The 17,095-nt window shown below is 46.5% G+C and overlaps 1 protein-coding gene and 1 long non-coding RNA gene across 4 annotated transcripts in view; one reads left to right on the forward strand and one right to left on the reverse strand.

The window, feature by feature from the left end:
• PDE3B (phosphodiesterase 3B) overlaps positions 1-17,095 on the forward strand; it is a 264,706-nt gene that overhangs the window by 33,839 nt on the left and 213,772 nt on the right. The gene's annotated exons all lie outside the window — the stretch shown is intronic.
• Positions 405-17,025, reverse strand: LOC142829225 (uncharacterized). Its single transcript, XR_016349706.1, has 3 exons — positions 16,761-17,025; positions 5,507-5,667; positions 405-3,788 (listed from the first exon to the last, which is right to left on the reverse strand). It is a non-coding gene; the product is annotated as an uncharacterized LOC142829225 (long non-coding RNA).

Raw genomic sequence — 17,095 nt, forward strand, 5'->3', positions numbered from 1 at the left:
TTTCTTTACTGACATTCTGCACACTAGTCGTGTTTTTATAGATATCGGTCATTTCCCCCCTTAGTCTCCTCTTTTCTAAGCTGAAAACTCCCAGTCTTCTTAATCTCTCTTCATATGGCAGCCATTCCAAACCCTTCATGATTTTTGTTGCCCTTTAGAACTCAGCAGGTATTTATTTTTAAATGTAGCTAATCAGTGGTTTGGACCATGCTCTGGAGTTCTCATGACCAAATATAAAAATATCCAAATTATTCAGGTTTAGAAAAGTGTACTGCACATGTACAATAACTATTTAAAAGAATTTTAAAAATATGAATTTGGTTTATAGATCCTTGTAAATAATGTTAGTTTAATAAAGAATGTATTACAACTTTTTACAGGTTACTCTATAAGGTTTGTCTGTTTCTTACAATATATATTGTGTGTTCATAGTAGGAATAATATATAAACTTGAGAAATCAAGGAATTGCAATTAAAACTGAAGTGCTATTGCTAACTTGTTTTCTTATATCTAAAGCAGGGGTTGGTAACTTACAGCTCCAGAGATGCATGTGGCTTTTTGGCTGTCCCCTCGTGGATCTTTGGCTTCCCTTTTGTGGGCAGCCATTTTCTGGAAGGGGGGGAAAAAACGCTGAAAAAACTAAAAGTCCAGCTGTGTAGTAGGGCTCAGGCAGGCTTCTTGCATGCTGTGGTTCCATGCCACTCCTGGAAGCAACTGGCTGCTGTCATGTCTCTGTGGAGTGCCAGCTCGGGTGGGGAGGAAAGTAGTTCATTGTGCTGGCCCTGCCACATCACCATCCTCTCAACTCCCAATGGCGTGTTTCCTGCCAATGGGAGCTGTAGGGGCGGTGTTTATAGGTGCAGAGCTGCCCCCTTGCTCACAAGGAGTGTGCAGAGACGTACCAGCAGACAGCCACTTAAAGGAATGGCATGGTGCCATGGCATGCAGCCAGTCTGCCTGAACCCTGTTGGTGCTTCCAGCCAGGAGCTGCCTGTGGTAAGCATCTCCCAGTCAAAGCCTGCACCCCACATCCCTTCCTACCACCCCACCTTATGCCCTAGGTCAGAACCACTCCTGCACCAGACTCTCTCACAGAGCCCACATCCCTCACCCTCTCCTGCACTCCAGTACTCTACACCAGTCCTTCCTGTACCAACCTCCTTCCCAGAGTCTACACCCCTTATTCCCGTGTGCCCACCAGTCACCTGCACCACCTCTGAGCTTTGTGTGTGATGCTCTTCAAATATTTTGATCAAAACCAAGAAGACTCCTCTTCTTTGAAAGGTTGCCAACTCCTGATCTAGATGTTACAGGTTTTTCTGAATGTTTGTAATGTTGTGTATATTACACATTCAGCAATATATATACCCCTCCCCCCATAGTCTGATAATTTTTTTTATGTTTGCTGTTTTTGTGGTTAAGTGCATGAGTTGGGAGAGAATTGCAATCAAGTTGCTGATTCTACAACTGTTTTCTTATATTTTTCTTATGACTACAATATTTTAAAAATACTCTTATCTGTGCATAAATTTTGCCTGTTGAATATGTCTGTGAAAATAAGAATGTGTATAAAATGTTGCTATGAAAGATAACGTACAGCAGCAACGTGTATTTTAGAATAAGTGTAAAGATGTTAGTAAAGGGTTAAGCTGTGTTCTTGGTATGTTTCCGAGGCTGAGTGAAACAGGATGCAGTGACTACATTGTCAGACTGCTGGTGTGAGTGCAAACAGATGAGGAAATGCTGGAACAGACACTCCAGAACTTGGGCTGTTGCCTAGGAAACTGCTTACGTCATATTTGCCAGCAATTAGCTTACAGTTCTTTTATTTGTGATATCTGTGTAAGCTGAACTTGACTGCAGCAAAGAATAAGATTGGCCTCAACTCAGACCATTAGTTTATGACTTTGTAGCTATGGGGCTTGTGAGACTTGGTTGTTTAAAACAAGTTTGTATCAGGATATATTTTGCAAAGTTAACTTTCCTTCCCCACAGTCTCAAATAATTCTGTAAATGTGGTCTCTGCTCAGTTCTCAGAAATTTTAACAGAATGCCATCGTAAGGGGCTACCTATACGTATTGTGGAAACCTCTGCTTGGCCTGGGACTTTTCCACAGGACACTTGCCTTATTTATTGTACAGGGTAGATTGTGCATAGAAAATGAATGGGATTTGTGTAATGAATGAGCTGGTTGACTATATGGCACCTGCCTCATTATAAATTAATGGAGATTGCCTATCTCATAGAGGTGGAAGGGACCTTGAAAGATCATTGAGTCCAGCCCCCTGCCTTCACAGCAGGACCAAGTACCATCTCTGACAAATTTTTGCCCCAAATCCCTAAATGGCCTCCTCAAGGATTGAACTCACAACCCTGGGTTTAGCAGGCCAATGCTCAAACCACTGAGCTATCCCTCCCCCTCCAGAAGCTATCCTTCTGCAATAAATAACATTAATGATTAACATTTATTGCAGAAGTTGAAAAGTGTGCAGTGAATGAGCCAGTCGACAGACAGAAAAGGTCAGATGTTTGTGGTTAAAACAGTTGTGTGCTCCACAGGATTGGATTTTATCCCTGTCAATCCCACAAAGTTTGTGTGTGATACTGGGCAATTACTTAAATTAGTTTATTCAAATGTGATTTTACAAATTGTGTGCTCCTCACTTTTTGGGTGCCTAGCTTCAGATGCCTCAGCTGTTCTACAAGTAAGGCTCCAACATTTGCAACTTCAGCGGAAATCAATGTGGTTTTGGCTTTGAACCTATGAAGTGCTAATAAACTACCTTGTATTGTGAAAAAGTGGGATATGTATTCTGAAAAAGGGGGATTTAGACATTGGAAGCTGAGCACACAAAATTAATGAGCATATGTGAATTTTTTCTTAATTTCTGCATGAATGTTCCCCATTTGTAAAATGAAGACAACGCCATCTTACTTTATAGGTATGTTATAAAGGTAAATTTAATAATGTTAGTGTAGCACTGTAATACTCTGTAATGAATGTTACATGGTGAAATTAGTAATGCCGAATTTAGAATGACCTTAGGATGTGGGGGCACACACTGAATGAGGAGGAAAGAAATTGAATAATTACATGTTTAGTGAGCACTGTCCATCCTGTGCACTGAATAAAGCAGGGATCCTGTGGAAAAAAAGGTATGATATCATGTAATTAATTACACTATTATAATGAGTCAGCAGACCAGAGCCAAATTAAGATTGCCTTAACAACATTAATTTCTGTTACTTTTAAAAATTGGTAGATCCAATAAATTGTTATAAAAGCTTTTTAGAACTAATTCTAAAGCATTTGCAAAAGTAGGTTTGGTTTGTATATGTTACAGTATATAAGCTGGCCTTCTGAAATCCATAACAGTAGGGGGCAGTGGCTAACTAGGAAGGTAGCAATTTAACAGTTTCTCTCAGCCTCAATATTCAGAAAAGTCCTCAATCTCTCAGGTATTCTAGTGGGAGAGGATTCTTCTTCTTCGAATGGCCCCGTGGGTGCTCCACTCCAGGTGTCGGGTCCCGTCCCGGCGCCGCGAATCGGAGAGCTATCAGAGCCGTGGTCTGCCGGACCGCGCATGCGTGGGTGCCCGAGGCGGCGTTTGCGCCTTTGATGTGTTGTGCGCGGTCCGGCTTGCTCAGTTCCTCTCAGCCGCCCTCGGTCGCTGACGAGAGCTCCTTCTTGTCAGTTTCATTCCGACGGTTTTCTCCCAGAGTCTTCACATTTGGTAAATAGTTCAGAACTCTTTCTTCCTTACTTTTGCGTTAAATTGACCAGTTCTACAAAAACAAAAACAAAAAACAGTTTTCTACAGACTTTGGACAGTTTCTGCGGCGGCCTGAGGGGGACGGGCGTAGGAGAGATTGTACGTTTCAATTTCTCTCTCCCCACTACTTCAGTATGCCGGCGTCCCCCGGTTTTAAAAAATGCTCAGTCTGCCGAGAACCCATGCCGGCATCCGACGGACATGATTCCTGCGTCAGGTGCTTGGGTGAGACTCATGTCCCCCAAAAATTCATCCACTGCAGCAAACTGACGGCGAGGGCTCGAAAGGATCGGGACTTGAGCCTGAAGCTGATCCTTTATGGAAAGGCACTAGAGTCTGATGCCATCCCTGCCTCGGACACAGCAGCCCAGAAACGGCGGGCAACGTCTCCCGGGACAGCCGTTACAAAAAAGACTAAGGTGTCCCCAGCTCGATCGTTGCCAAACACCACCAAAATGAGATGCCCTGACGAGGCATCTGGGTCAGCAGCCCCAGGGCAGAAACGGGCTCCTGGACAGACGAGACCGGCACCGGCTCCAAAAACCGCGCAGAAGCCGGCATCGGCAGGAGCGCGATAGCCGGCACCGCCAACTGCCGCCCAAGCGGTGCTGGCGGCGGCGATTTTAAACCCCTCGGTGCTGAGCCGCCAAGTCTCTCAGGCGGCACCGCGGGCTGATCTGCCAGCACCGGGCTCTTCCTCAGCACTGTCAACGCTGCCCCCATGTGGCGATACAGAGGCATTACAGCCGCGTGCGGCACCGAGCTCTCCACCAGCAGAAGAAATTGACAAGTCTTCACTGCCTTGCAAAGCCGCAGAGAAAGAAACTTACAGGGCGCTTTCCCCATCGCCTAACTTCTCTCCAGGACCGTCTCCTTCTCCACCCAGGTACCGAAGGCACCGGGACTATAGCCTTTCTCCATCTTATCAAGTGCTTAGAGGACCTTCCCATGGGGACACGGTCTATATAGAAACAAGATGCCCCCATCACGTTCTCGCTCCCCAAGGGGGTAATCAAGGCATAGATCACTTAGGCCAGTGGTCCCCAACCTGTGGAGGTTGCTGGGCGCCAGGGGGCGTGGCTGTTCGCCCGCCGGGCACCAGGAGGCGGGGATGGGGGCGGGGCCCCCCCATAGCCGCGTGCCCGGGGCTGGTGCCCCCCCTCCTCCAAGCGCCGGGGGCCGGGGCCGGCGCCCCCCCTCCTCCAAGCGCCCGGGGCCGGGGCCGGCGCCCCCCCTCCAAGCGCCGCGCGCCCGGGGCCGGTGCCCCCCTCTCCAAGCGCCCGGGGCCGGCGCCTCCCCCTCCCCCAAGCGCCCGGGGCCGGCCCCCCCCCCCCCCCGGGGCCGGCGCTCACCATGCGCCTGGAGCCAGCTCCGGCACTGTGCATGCGCCACGTGCCCAGGGCCAGGCCAGCCCCGAGCACGTGGTGGGCGCACACGAATGCCCCCACGGGCGCCATGGCGCCCGCGGGCACCGTGTTGGGGACCACGGACCTAGGCAGTCGCCACGGCGGATCTACTACATCCGCAGTTCAGGATCCTCCAGATACTCCTCACCAGCACGGTCTGACCGTTACTATGGGCGCTACCATAGGGCTGATTATGATCGCCCCCACCCTGGTCACGCTACTCTATCTTATAGGGGTTCTTCATGTACCCGTCTATCACCCAGTGCGCAGCACTTACCAGAGCGTCCACAAAGATTGTTTTCATCACCTTCATCAGAAAACTTACCCATCCATCAGGATCACTCAGAACCAGAAGAGGGCCAACTGTCTGAGACAGAAGATCCTCAGCCACACATTTCTCCAGCTGACTGTTCCTCGTCGTCACCGGATGAAGCAATGATTCCAGATGACGCCTCTCCCTTGGATGACCTGAAGCAGTTCCAGGACCTATTCAAAAGGGTTGCAAACACACAGGAAATACAGTTAACAGACATTCCCATGAAGAAACATCGTCTCTTGAAGAATTTGCGACAGCAACAACGGGCAAGAATCGCCCTCCCTATCGATGAGGCCATCATGGAAGTGGCAGACTAAATATGGCAAACCCCTACACTGGCTGCCCTAACTAGTAAGAGGGTTGATAGAAAGTATTTCGTACCTGCTAAAGGACTGGATTTCCTTTTCAACCACCCTCAACCCAACTCTCTTGTAGTTGATGCGGTACAGCGGAGGGCTAAGGCTCCTCAATATAAGAATATTATCCAAGACAAGGATAATAAAAAATTCGATGTGTTTGGAAGAAAGGTTTACTCTTCGGCTACATTATTGTTACGAATCGCAAATTATACGGCCCACCGCTTCCGGCAGCGTCCTCAACGTAAGAGATCTCAAACGAACCGTTCATCCAATCAACCTGCACCTAAGCAGCAAACTAGACTTTCCCGTAGAGGACGCAAGCAAGACCCCCACGTTCAACGTACCACAGGATTCTTTACACATGTTTCACCATCGATTAAAACAGTATCTCCTTCACTGGTCCAGTATCACCACGGACAAGTGGGTTCTGGAGGTGGTACAATTTGGTCTCTCCATCCCCTTTCTATCCATTCCCCCCACCACCCCTCCTACCCCGTCCCTTTTCAGGGACCCCTCTCACAAACATTTGCTGAAACAGGAAGTTAGACTCATAGACTCCAAGGTCAGAAGGGACCATTATGATCATATAGTCTGACCCCCTGCACAGTGCAGGCCACAAAATCTCACCCACCCCTCCTAGAATAATCCTCTCACCTATATCTCAGATATTGAAGCCTTCAAATACTTTGAAGACCCCAAGATGCAGAGATCCTCTAGCTGTGATCTGTACCCCATGCTACAGAGGAAGGCGAAAAACCTCCAGGGCCTCTGCCAATCTACCCTGGAGGAAAATTCCTTCCCGACCCCAAATATGGCGATCAGCTAAACCCTGAGCATGTGGGCAAGACTCATCAGCCAGACACCCAGAAAGTTCTCTATAGTAACTCCTATCATCCCTCCATTAACCTATTTCCCACTGATAATGAATGGTCAACTAGATACCAAGATCCTGTTATCTCATCAAACCATCCCCTTCATAAACCCATCTAGTTTAATCTTGAAACCAGATAGATCTTTTGCCCCCACTACTTCCCTTGGAAGGCCGTTCCAGAACTTCACTCCTCTAATGGTTAGAAACCTTTGTCTAATCTCAAGTCTAAACTTTCTACTAGCCATCTTATATCCATTTGTTCTTGTGTCCACATTGGTATTAAACTTAAATAATTCCTCTCCCTCCCTGGTATTTATCCCTCTAATATATTTAAACGGTGCAATCATGTCCCCCCTCAGCCTTCTTTTGGTTCAAGTAAACAAGCCAAGCTCCTTGAGTCTCCTTTCATAAGACAGGTTTTCTATTCCTCGGATCATCCTAGTGGGCCTTCTTTGTACCTGTTCCAGTTTGAATTCAGCGCCTACTGAATATCGGTGCTATAGAGAGGGTACCAGGTCAGTTTTGGGGAAAAGGATTTTATTCCCGGTACTTCCTTACCCCAAAAAAGACAGGAGGGTGGAGACCCATTTTGGACCTATGCAAGCTAAACCGCTGCCTCAGGAAACATCGCTTCAAGATGGTGACCCTAAATGCCATCATTCCGTCGTTGAACAAGGGAGACTGGTTTGCAGTCCTCGACTTGCAAGACGCCTACTTCCACATAGTGATCCATGTGGCACACAGGCGTTTTCTCCGCTTCCAGCTAAGTCAAGAACATTTCCAGTACAAATTACTACCTTTCGGCTTGGCATGTGCACCCAGAGTTTTCACCAAAACCTTAGCGGTAGTGGCTGCCCACTTGCGCAGGCTGGGAATGATAATTTTCCCATACTTGGACGATTGCCTCCTAAGAGGCCAAACATGTTCAGAGGCCAAACACATGGTGACAACAGCCTCTCAGGTTTTTCACTGTCTGGGTCTACTCATAAACATGCAGAAATCCTCGCCAGAACCTACACAAGATCTGATCTTCATAGGGGCGAGGCTCGATTCGAGAACAGCGCGCGCTTATTTACCTGCCGAACGTTTTGCCGCCATTCAAGATCTTGTTCACACGCTGACGTATGCTCCAACGATTCCCGTCAGAGTGCCGTTACAACTACTGGGACACATGGCTGCCTCAACAACTATTGTTCAAAACGCAAGGTTACATTTTCGCTGCCTTCAACACTGGCTGAGTACAGTATACACTCCGATGAAGGACAGCATTCACAAGGTGGTGGCGATACCATCACATGTACAACAATCCCTACAGTGGTGGACCAAGCCGACCAATGTTATGGCGGGCATTCCTTTTCACCGTCCACAACTGTCGAAGCAAATAACAACAGATGCGTCCCTTACTGGCTGGGGAGCGCATATGGACGACATGACGGTTCAAGGTCGCTGGTCTCCGCAGGAGATGCTCTTACATATCAACATTCTCGAGTTACGAGCAGTACGTCATGCATGTCAGCATTTTCAGTCCCATATAAGGAACACGACCGTCAGAATCCTTACGGACAATATTGCCACCATGTATTATGTAAACAGACAGGGAGGGGCTCGATCCCGATCTCTCTGTATAGAAGCGATGCACTTGTGGAACTGGTGTACCCGCATCAATACCATCCTGACAGCCTCCTATTTGCCGGGTGTCCAAAATACTATTGCGGACTCACTCAGCAGGCTGTTTCCCCACGACCACGAGTGGGAACTTCGCACGGACATTCTACATGGTATTTTCGCCCAATGGGGGTTTCCCTCAATAGATCTGTTTGCTACTGCTGCCAATGCCAAGAGCCCCTATTATTGCTCCAGGGCAGGGATCGGACATCGCTCCTTGGGAGACGCTTTTCTCCACAATTGGGGAACGTCACTGCTATACGCCTTTCCCCCGATCGTCCTAGTTCCCAGGATCCTGGAAGAGATCACTGTAGAAAGGGCTCGAGTAATTCTCATAGCCCCAGCTTGGCCACGGTAGCCTTGGTATTCAATACTCCACCAGATGTCCATCAGGACACCGTTCACCCTTCCTCTGCTTCCAGATCTCTTTACTCAGGACAACTGCTCCCTTTTCCATCCGATACCCGAAACATTACACCTCACGGAGTGGATGCTCGCTGGTTCAATCCAGTCGAACGCTCATGCTCACAGAGTCAAGCAAGTATTAGTACACAGCAGAAAAGACTCCACTCGAAAGACCTACCTCGCCAAGTGTGCCAGTTTTGAAACGTGGTGTAGCAGTGATGGTAGGGATGCTTACGTCGCAGGGATATCCCAGATACTTGATTACATTTTACACCTCCACGACACGGGCCTTACAATAGCCTCACTGCGAGTGCATCTAGCATCAATTAGTGCTTTTCATCAGGGTCAGGATGGGTTTTCTGTATTTGCTCATCCCATCACAAGGAGGTTCCTAAAAGGACTTACAAATCTCAACCCACCACGGCGACCACCACCACCTTCCTGGAATTAAGACTTTGTTCTGGATTCCCTGACACGCCCCCCCCCCTTTGAACTCTTGGCTATGATACCGTTGCAACTTCTAACCACTAAATTGCTTTTTCTGCTTGCCATTACATCAGCTCGCAGAGTGAGTGAAATAGCTGCATTCATGTCATCACCTCCTTACACGGTGTTTACTAAAGAGTCGGTAACGTTGAGATCTCATCCAGCTTTTGTTCCAAAAGTTTGTTCGGATTTTCACATCAACGAGCCAGTTGTTCTCCCCTGTTTCTATCCCAAGCCTCATGCTTCAAGGGAAGATGCACTGTTGCACATGCTCGATGTGAGGAGGGCATTAGCCTTTTATATCGAAAGAACGCGACACTTTAGGAAATCGGACCGTCTAATAGTGTCATTAGCGGATCGAACCAAGGGACAACCCATCACTTCCCAACGGATTGCGAGGTTAATAGTGTCGTGTATTACAACCTGCTACTCCATACGTAACAAACCTCTTGTGTGTGCTCCTAAGGCCCATTCTACGAGAGCAGTAGCCATGACTATAGCTTTTCTTAGAGGTGTTCCATTCCGAGACATTTGTCGAGCAGCAACATCGTCATCTCATTCTACCTTTATGAGGCATTACGCTGTAGTAAACCAATTTGCTGCCGATTCCTCTGTGGCTACGGCAGTACTTTCGCATGTCCATAAACCTTAATTCCGGGGCGCTCAAGTGTTCGAGTACTGCTCCGAAGTCACCTGGAGTGGAGCACCCTCGGGGCCACTCGAAGAAGAAGAAGAAGTTACTCACCCTGTGAAGTAACGATTGTTCTTCGAGATGTGCCCTGTGGGTGCTCCACGACCCGCCCTTCCTCCCCGCTCCGGTATTTTTCATTTTCTCGTTTCAGGGAGCGGCTGAGAGGAATTGAGCAAGCCGGACCGCGCACAACACATCAAAGGCGCGAACGCCGCCTCGGGCAGCCACGCATGCGCGGTCCGGCGGACCATGGCTCTGATAGCTCTCCGATTTGCGGCGCCGGGACGGGACCCGACACCTGGAGTGGAGCACCTTCGTGGCACATCTCGAAGAACAATCGTTACTTCACAGGGTGAGTAACTTCTTCTTTTCAGAGAATTTCTAGAAATTCCGCCAGGTTTCTAAGTAAATATATTAGTATTTTCTGTGCTGGTCAGTCAGGGCTGGCCCACAGCATTATGGCACCTGAGGCGGGGAGATCAAATGATGCCCCCATGCCCCCTCACTTGGGCCAAAACTTTGAAAGGTCTCAATTCTGCCTTCTTCCTGTTCTACTCCTCTCATAGTACTCCACCATCTCTGTGCATCTAGAGCAGAGAGAATACATATGCACCAGTAGCAGACACAATTTTCTATACTCTGGGTCCTAGTGGCGCACCACCACAGTCTGGCACTTGAAGCAACCGCCTCAGTTCACCTCATGGTAAGGCCAGCCTTGCAGTCAGTTGCTCCAGGAGAGTCACATCTCTTTTAACTACCTAGTGAAGTGATGTGATTCATGTTTCAAAAAATAGATACACTATTCTTCGTAACTCTTGTACAGTGCACATATTTTCAGATAAATTCAACACAAATGATGTAGCAGACAGCTGCCAAGACATCTCCTTATATTAAATATAGGATCAAAATTGCTAGCTGTCAGGTTACTTGGCACCAATAAAGTTCTATACCAGTTAATTTTGGTTCTACTGCAATATTTTTTTCTGATTACATGGTTGTCCCCTTAAAGAAGCTTTACACTTTTTTAGATCGTGAACACTACTTGACTTGTACATACCATTCCTGTTCTGTAAGATTTTAGTACTCTTTGCTTTAATTTATATTTAAAAAAATTTTTTGCTTCCCTAATCGGCTGCCCCTGCAAATTTAATTTTGTTTCTGTAGTTCCCTCTCAACAAAATCATCATGAGTCATAGGGTATGTCTACATAGCAAAGTTATTTTGAAATAACTTTACTAGCGTCTTCACAGCCAAATCGCTATTTCAAAATTAATTTGAAATAGCAGAGCGCTTATTTTGAATTTGGTAAACTTCATTCCATGAGGAATAATGCCAAATTCGAAATAGCTATTTCAAAATAAGTGCTGTGTAGACACTTATATTGAAATAGGGGGCCTTCAGCCTTCCCAGGGTTCCCTGGTGGCCACTCCAGCCTCAACCAAGAACACTCCTCTTCCTTCCCCTCTCCCCAGAGCTCTTAAAGGGGTAGACTCTGGCCACAGTGCTTGTGCCTGCTCCAAGCCTGCCAGGCCAGAGCCAGCAGTCACTGCACCTGACCCAGTGTCCCCAAAACATGAGCCAGCAAGCTACTGGCAGCCAGCTTTTCACCGCTCCCCAGGAGCAGTCTTCTAGCTCCCAAGAGCCTGCCAGGGCCCGGAGAAGGCGTGCGCCTTCCTGGTCCAGGGCAGAGATCATGGACCTTATTCAGTCCTGGGCGGTATGCCCCCAACGTCCATGATCTCCACACTAAATGGAGGAATGCAGCTGTCTATGGCAGGATAGCTGCCAGCCTGGCCACAAAAGGCCACATGTGAACCCACGAGCAGGTTTGCATGAAAATCAAGTTGGTCTGGTGAGACTCTGAGCTTCCCCTCCCCCTTCTTCCCCTTGCTACCCCCTTCCAGCTCCCTCCTCCCAGGTTTCCCCCTTCCCTCTCCCAATCTCTTTCCTTTCTCTCCCTCCTCCTTTCAGCAGTCTCACCAGAGTTTCATTCCTCCCCCCCCCCCAGGTTTGTTAAATAAAGAGAGTTTGTGTTCATGAAAATACGTGTATTTTATTTGACATCAGGAAGGGTGTTAGGGAGGGGTAAGTGGAAGGACGTGAGGGAGAAATGAGGCACACGCCCCCAGTGGGGCAGACCAGGAAGGCTCTTAGTGCTCTCAGTGTGGAAGCTCTCCTGCAGGGTCTCCTGGATCCTGACAGCCCCCTAATGGACCTCCTAGATGGCAGCCTGCAGAAAGTGCAGCCAGGCTCACAGCAACGCATCCAAGAGGAGCACTAGAGTGCCCAGGGGCAGCTCCGGCTCCATGTTGCAGAATGCTGTGGTGTCCCAAGTGAGGGCAACTCGAGCACGCAGAGACAAAATGCTTTTCTGTCCCTCATCGAGGTAGACAAGCAAGCAGGGACAGCTGAGAACTGGCTGTCCAAGGGGTGTCCCTTTAAGCACAGACCTCAGAGAGCCTCAGGCAGCAGCCACACACAGTAACTCCCACCACACACAACGCTATTTCAAAATGCAGTTTGTGTGTAGATGCATTATTTCAAAATAATTATTTCGAAATAAGATATTTTGAAATAACGTTGTAGTGTAGACATACCCATAAGGAAAAAAACAGTGCTGTGGTCTGATTTTGTTTTATTTACCTAGCCTTCCAAAAAATCCCTAAACAATCCAGAATGATATACAATTTACCCCTTCCACTTTCTCCTACAATATGGAGTTTCTGCACACTCCTAGAAGGAGCTAGCTAGTTAGCTCACTGTAACGGTGTGGTGAACTGCATCAAGAGAATCCATTACTTCCGGGTGAGATTGTAGTACTCATTTCTTTAGAGAACAAATACAAATGCTTTGGAGGAGTTGCTCAGAGATATATATTTCAAACTTTCTGTTCCCCACCTTTTTTATTTTTGACCTATCTTAAATTACATTTCTGTGTGAGAATTGGTGCTCAGAGCTATATTTCAGCTCTCTATCCATACCTATTCCCCCTTTGTGTCCTGACATAAAATCACATCTTTGGTCCCAGAACTTCTTCACTCCTATTCATTGTTATCAACACACATTAGTTTTCTTTCTTATCCTTTCTCCTTATGTTTCAATTCCAGTATCTAATATCTGTAATACCTTCTTTGGGAAGAAGAATCTGTGTAGGCAGAGGTTCCAATGCAGGAGAAGAAATGCTGTCATCTATGCCAAGGCTCCGCAGAGCATAGGGGAGAAGGGCTACACGTGAAAATAAAGGCGTTTCAGCAAGTATGCTAGAAGGCAAGGAAAATGAAAAGTTGTTCTGGTTCTGCCCTGCAGACATGCCACTTTTACAAGGAACTGCATGTGATTCTTGGTGGCATGCCCATTACTACCCTGGACACCTCTCCGGGGCCCCAGACAATCTCAAACAAGAAGGACATTGTTGATGATGATGAAGAGGCGAGAGAGAATTTTAGGTAGTCAAGCAGAGGATTTATTATCCCTGATAGACAAAAACTGTTTTTTAATCCTGGAGTGCATTCCTTCTCAGGGCCAGTTGACAGCAGAGTATGATACCAGTGAAGGCATCTCTGATTAGTGCACATTTCCAATCACACTGTAGGGGTTACATGCTTTTATTTTTTTATGTTTAATCTGAACAAAAAAGTAGGTATACATTGGGTATCAATGGCCATTCCAGCTACATAGAGGGTACTATACAAAAAAGACTCTTTATGTGCATGGAAATGGCACGGGAATCCTCTGCTAAGATCTCTAGGTAGTTTTCATGGAGATATTCTGCAATCCTTTGTAGGAGACTTCTGGGAAGGGCTGCCTTATTTCGTCCATCATGGTAGGACACTTCTTTGTACCATTCTAGTATCAACTGCAGGCATTATTGCAGCACACAGCATTGCAGCATAAGTACTTGGTCTGTATCCAGAGACTTGCAGCATCTGCTCTCTTGTCCCCTCTTTTACCCTCAGGAGAGTGATATTGCATAGGATTATCTAAGGGAAATGGAGAAGTTTTCAATGCTAGCTTTTAAACTGTAAATAATTCATTAAGTAATCTGCCTGTGTTTGATGAAATATGGCTCACACAACCATGCTTTTCCAAATGTGCCATGGCCATGATTGGAAAGGATTACAGTATTGCAAGCAGTATGGAAAAAAGTAGGATGACAGTTTTCTGTTTATCTCTTCCCTCAACACAGTGTCAGTTTTGTAACAAACTATTTGGGAGGCTTTATATTGGTGCCTGTCCTCAAGCAGTATTCCTGCCCTCCTTGCAGCTGAAACCTTGTCTATCATTATCATTGCATTCTCCATAGTGGACTAAGACTTATGGCGAAAAAAGAAGACATGGGAGGAAATGTCCAATAAGGTAGTTTGCCTCCGAAAATGACAAGACAGGACTTAGAACATAGAGGATTACACTGTCTAGGAACCTGGACGTGGACAAAAGATAGGACAGCATGCAGGGAACAAGAGCAGGAAGAGATGTTGCGGATTATGAAGGTGCAGTGAGACTTGATGAGGTTCAAGAAAAGCAGCTGGTTGCTGCTGCCTATACTGAACCTGCTGCCACCATCACCCATTTCTACATCCTCCTCTCTCAAATGTCCTATCAGATGCATGAGGGAGTTTTGGTTTTCCTTGCATTCCACACCAGGAGAGGATACAGGGACTAGAAGGTACCCATTCCCACATCTTCGATTATTATTGCAGTGCATCTCTGTAAGCAACCTTTCCTTGTTTCTCTTACCATAGTGTTATCAGCTCACTATCATATGCTCCAGCTTATCTTACTTTTCTTTGTGTATAATAAAACTTAACAGATTGAGGAGACAAGGCTCTTTCTTCATTCAACACATGGTGGTTGATGGGGTGAAATTTCAAGAACAGAAAATGTAATGGAGAGGACAATTTGGTAAGGAACAGTATCGATAAGTGTCACATTACTCTGGCTTATAGCTGAAAGAGCCTCATGGTGACACAGAGATCCTTGATGTGCTCTTGTAATTTCCCCTGTGTCTGGTTGCTCAAAATTGGCTGCTCAGCAATCACCCTCAACTCCTCATCCTGGCAGAAAATTTTCTCCCTTTGTTTCACAGATATTATAGAGCACACGGTAGGCCATAATAACAATGGGGATATTGCTTTCACTGAGGTCTAACCTAATAAGCAAATAGTGCCAGTGACCTTTCAGACCTCCAAAAGGTTCATTCTACCACTATTTTGCACTTGCTCAGCTTATGATTGAAGCAGTTCTTACTGCAATCCAGGTTGCTAGAGTATGGCTTCATGAGCTGCGGAAGCAAATCGTAATCAGGATCTCCAAGGATCACAATTGGTGTTTTAGTATCATTAGTGGTTATTTTGCAGTCTGGAAAGAAAGTTCCTGGAATTGAACAGACCTGTGTTCCTAACGGTGTGTGCATCATAAACCTTTCCTAACCACCAATGTTGATGTTGATGAAAGACCCTCTGTAATCCATCAGTGCTTGCAACACTATTAAGAAATGCCCCTTCTGGTTTATTAGTTCTGACGCTCAGCAGGGCACCCTCTTTTTCTTCAAGGGTGCCCATGGGTGCTCCACTTAGGTATGTGATTGCCGCTGTGCACATGGCCCAGAGATCTTTGGTAGCAGTCCCCAGCAACCAGTGCGTGCTGCACTATTGCGCAATCACTGAGGATGACAGTTTAGCACGTGCCGGTGGCCGTTGCCTCAGTTCCTTCTCAATCGCCGCCGGCATCGGTCGCAAGTAGAACAGTCTCTCTAAAAGCCTTTTTAACAAGGAGGAAAAAAAGCAAGGAAGAAAAGAAGAGGATAACAGCTTGAGCAGATTTACTTAGATAAATCTGCAGAAGATTAAGAACAAGCAGAGCAGGGCGCTGGTGCTGCCACCGCATCATGCTCACCTGAGGCACCTCAAGCAGCAAAATCCTGTCATGCCAGGAAGATGCTCTTCTCATAAAATAAGACTGTGCCCTCATGTACACATTTTCTCTGAGTAGTGGGATGGGAGAAAATAAAACATTAGGCACGAGTAATACTAATTGCACCAACATGGCCAAAGCAGATGTGGTTCCCTTGCCTTGATCAAATGGCACCAGCACCTCCTTTTCAGCTTCCTCATTTCCTTCCCCAAGATGTAAACAGCATTCTCCATTCAGACATACTCTCTTTCACCTCATGGTGTGGCTACTGACAGGTTAACTGCATCCAACCAAACTTGTTCTGAAGATGTCAAAGAAGTAATTTTTAATAGTTGCAAACTCAGTGCAAGACCCACATATTTCCAAAAGTGGCACCATTTCCATAACTGGTCAGTCGCACAATCTACTTCCCCACATTCCTCACACCAGAACAAGATTATGGACTATATATTAGGACTGAAAAAACAGGGACTTGCCAACAGCTCTATAAGACTACACCTCATGGCAATTTCAAATAAACATAACATTATAGAGGGCCATACAGTCTTTGTACACCCAACCACAAAACACTTTTTTAAAGGGAGTGATGTTTTCCCTTCCTTAAAACAATCACATTCATTATGGGAACTTGGTTCTCTGTACTCTCACAGGAGAACCTTTTAAGCCCATAGTCATCTGTCTTTGACTTTCATTGAGAGGTGCAGTACCTTCCTCACTGCAGTCACAACCACCAGGACGGTCAGCAAAATGGCCATCCTTACGGTGAATACCCCATCTACAATTTTCCTAAAAGATAAAGTCATTCTTACACCACATCCTACATTTTTTCCAAAGTCTTATCATCCTTTCATCTTAATCAACCCATTTACTTACCTGTCTTCTATCCGAAATCCCATGCAGACATCAACACTGCTCATCTCTAAATGTCTGAAGGGTACTCACGTTTTTACCTAGAAAAGTAAAAAACAGTTCAGAAAATCACCTAGACTTTTCTCTCCCTTGCAGAATGCTTTAAAGGAGAAACCATCTCCAATCAGAGACTCTCAAAGAGAATTTCATTGTGCATCCAGCTATGCTATTTGAAGAACAACTTTATTTCTCCTATCCCCGTGCGCACACAGTACACTGGGGCAGTGGCCAGCTCTACAGCATTCTTACACAATGTAGCAATACCAGATATATTTAGAACAGTCACATGGCTTCAGTAC

The sequence above is a fragment of the Pelodiscus sinensis genome, chromosome 5 (assembly GCF_052426305.1).
Source record: "Pelodiscus sinensis isolate ZL-2025 chromosome 5, ASM5242630v1, whole genome shotgun sequence".
NCBI classification, from domain to species: Eukaryota; Metazoa; Chordata; order Testudines; family Trionychidae; genus Pelodiscus; species Pelodiscus sinensis.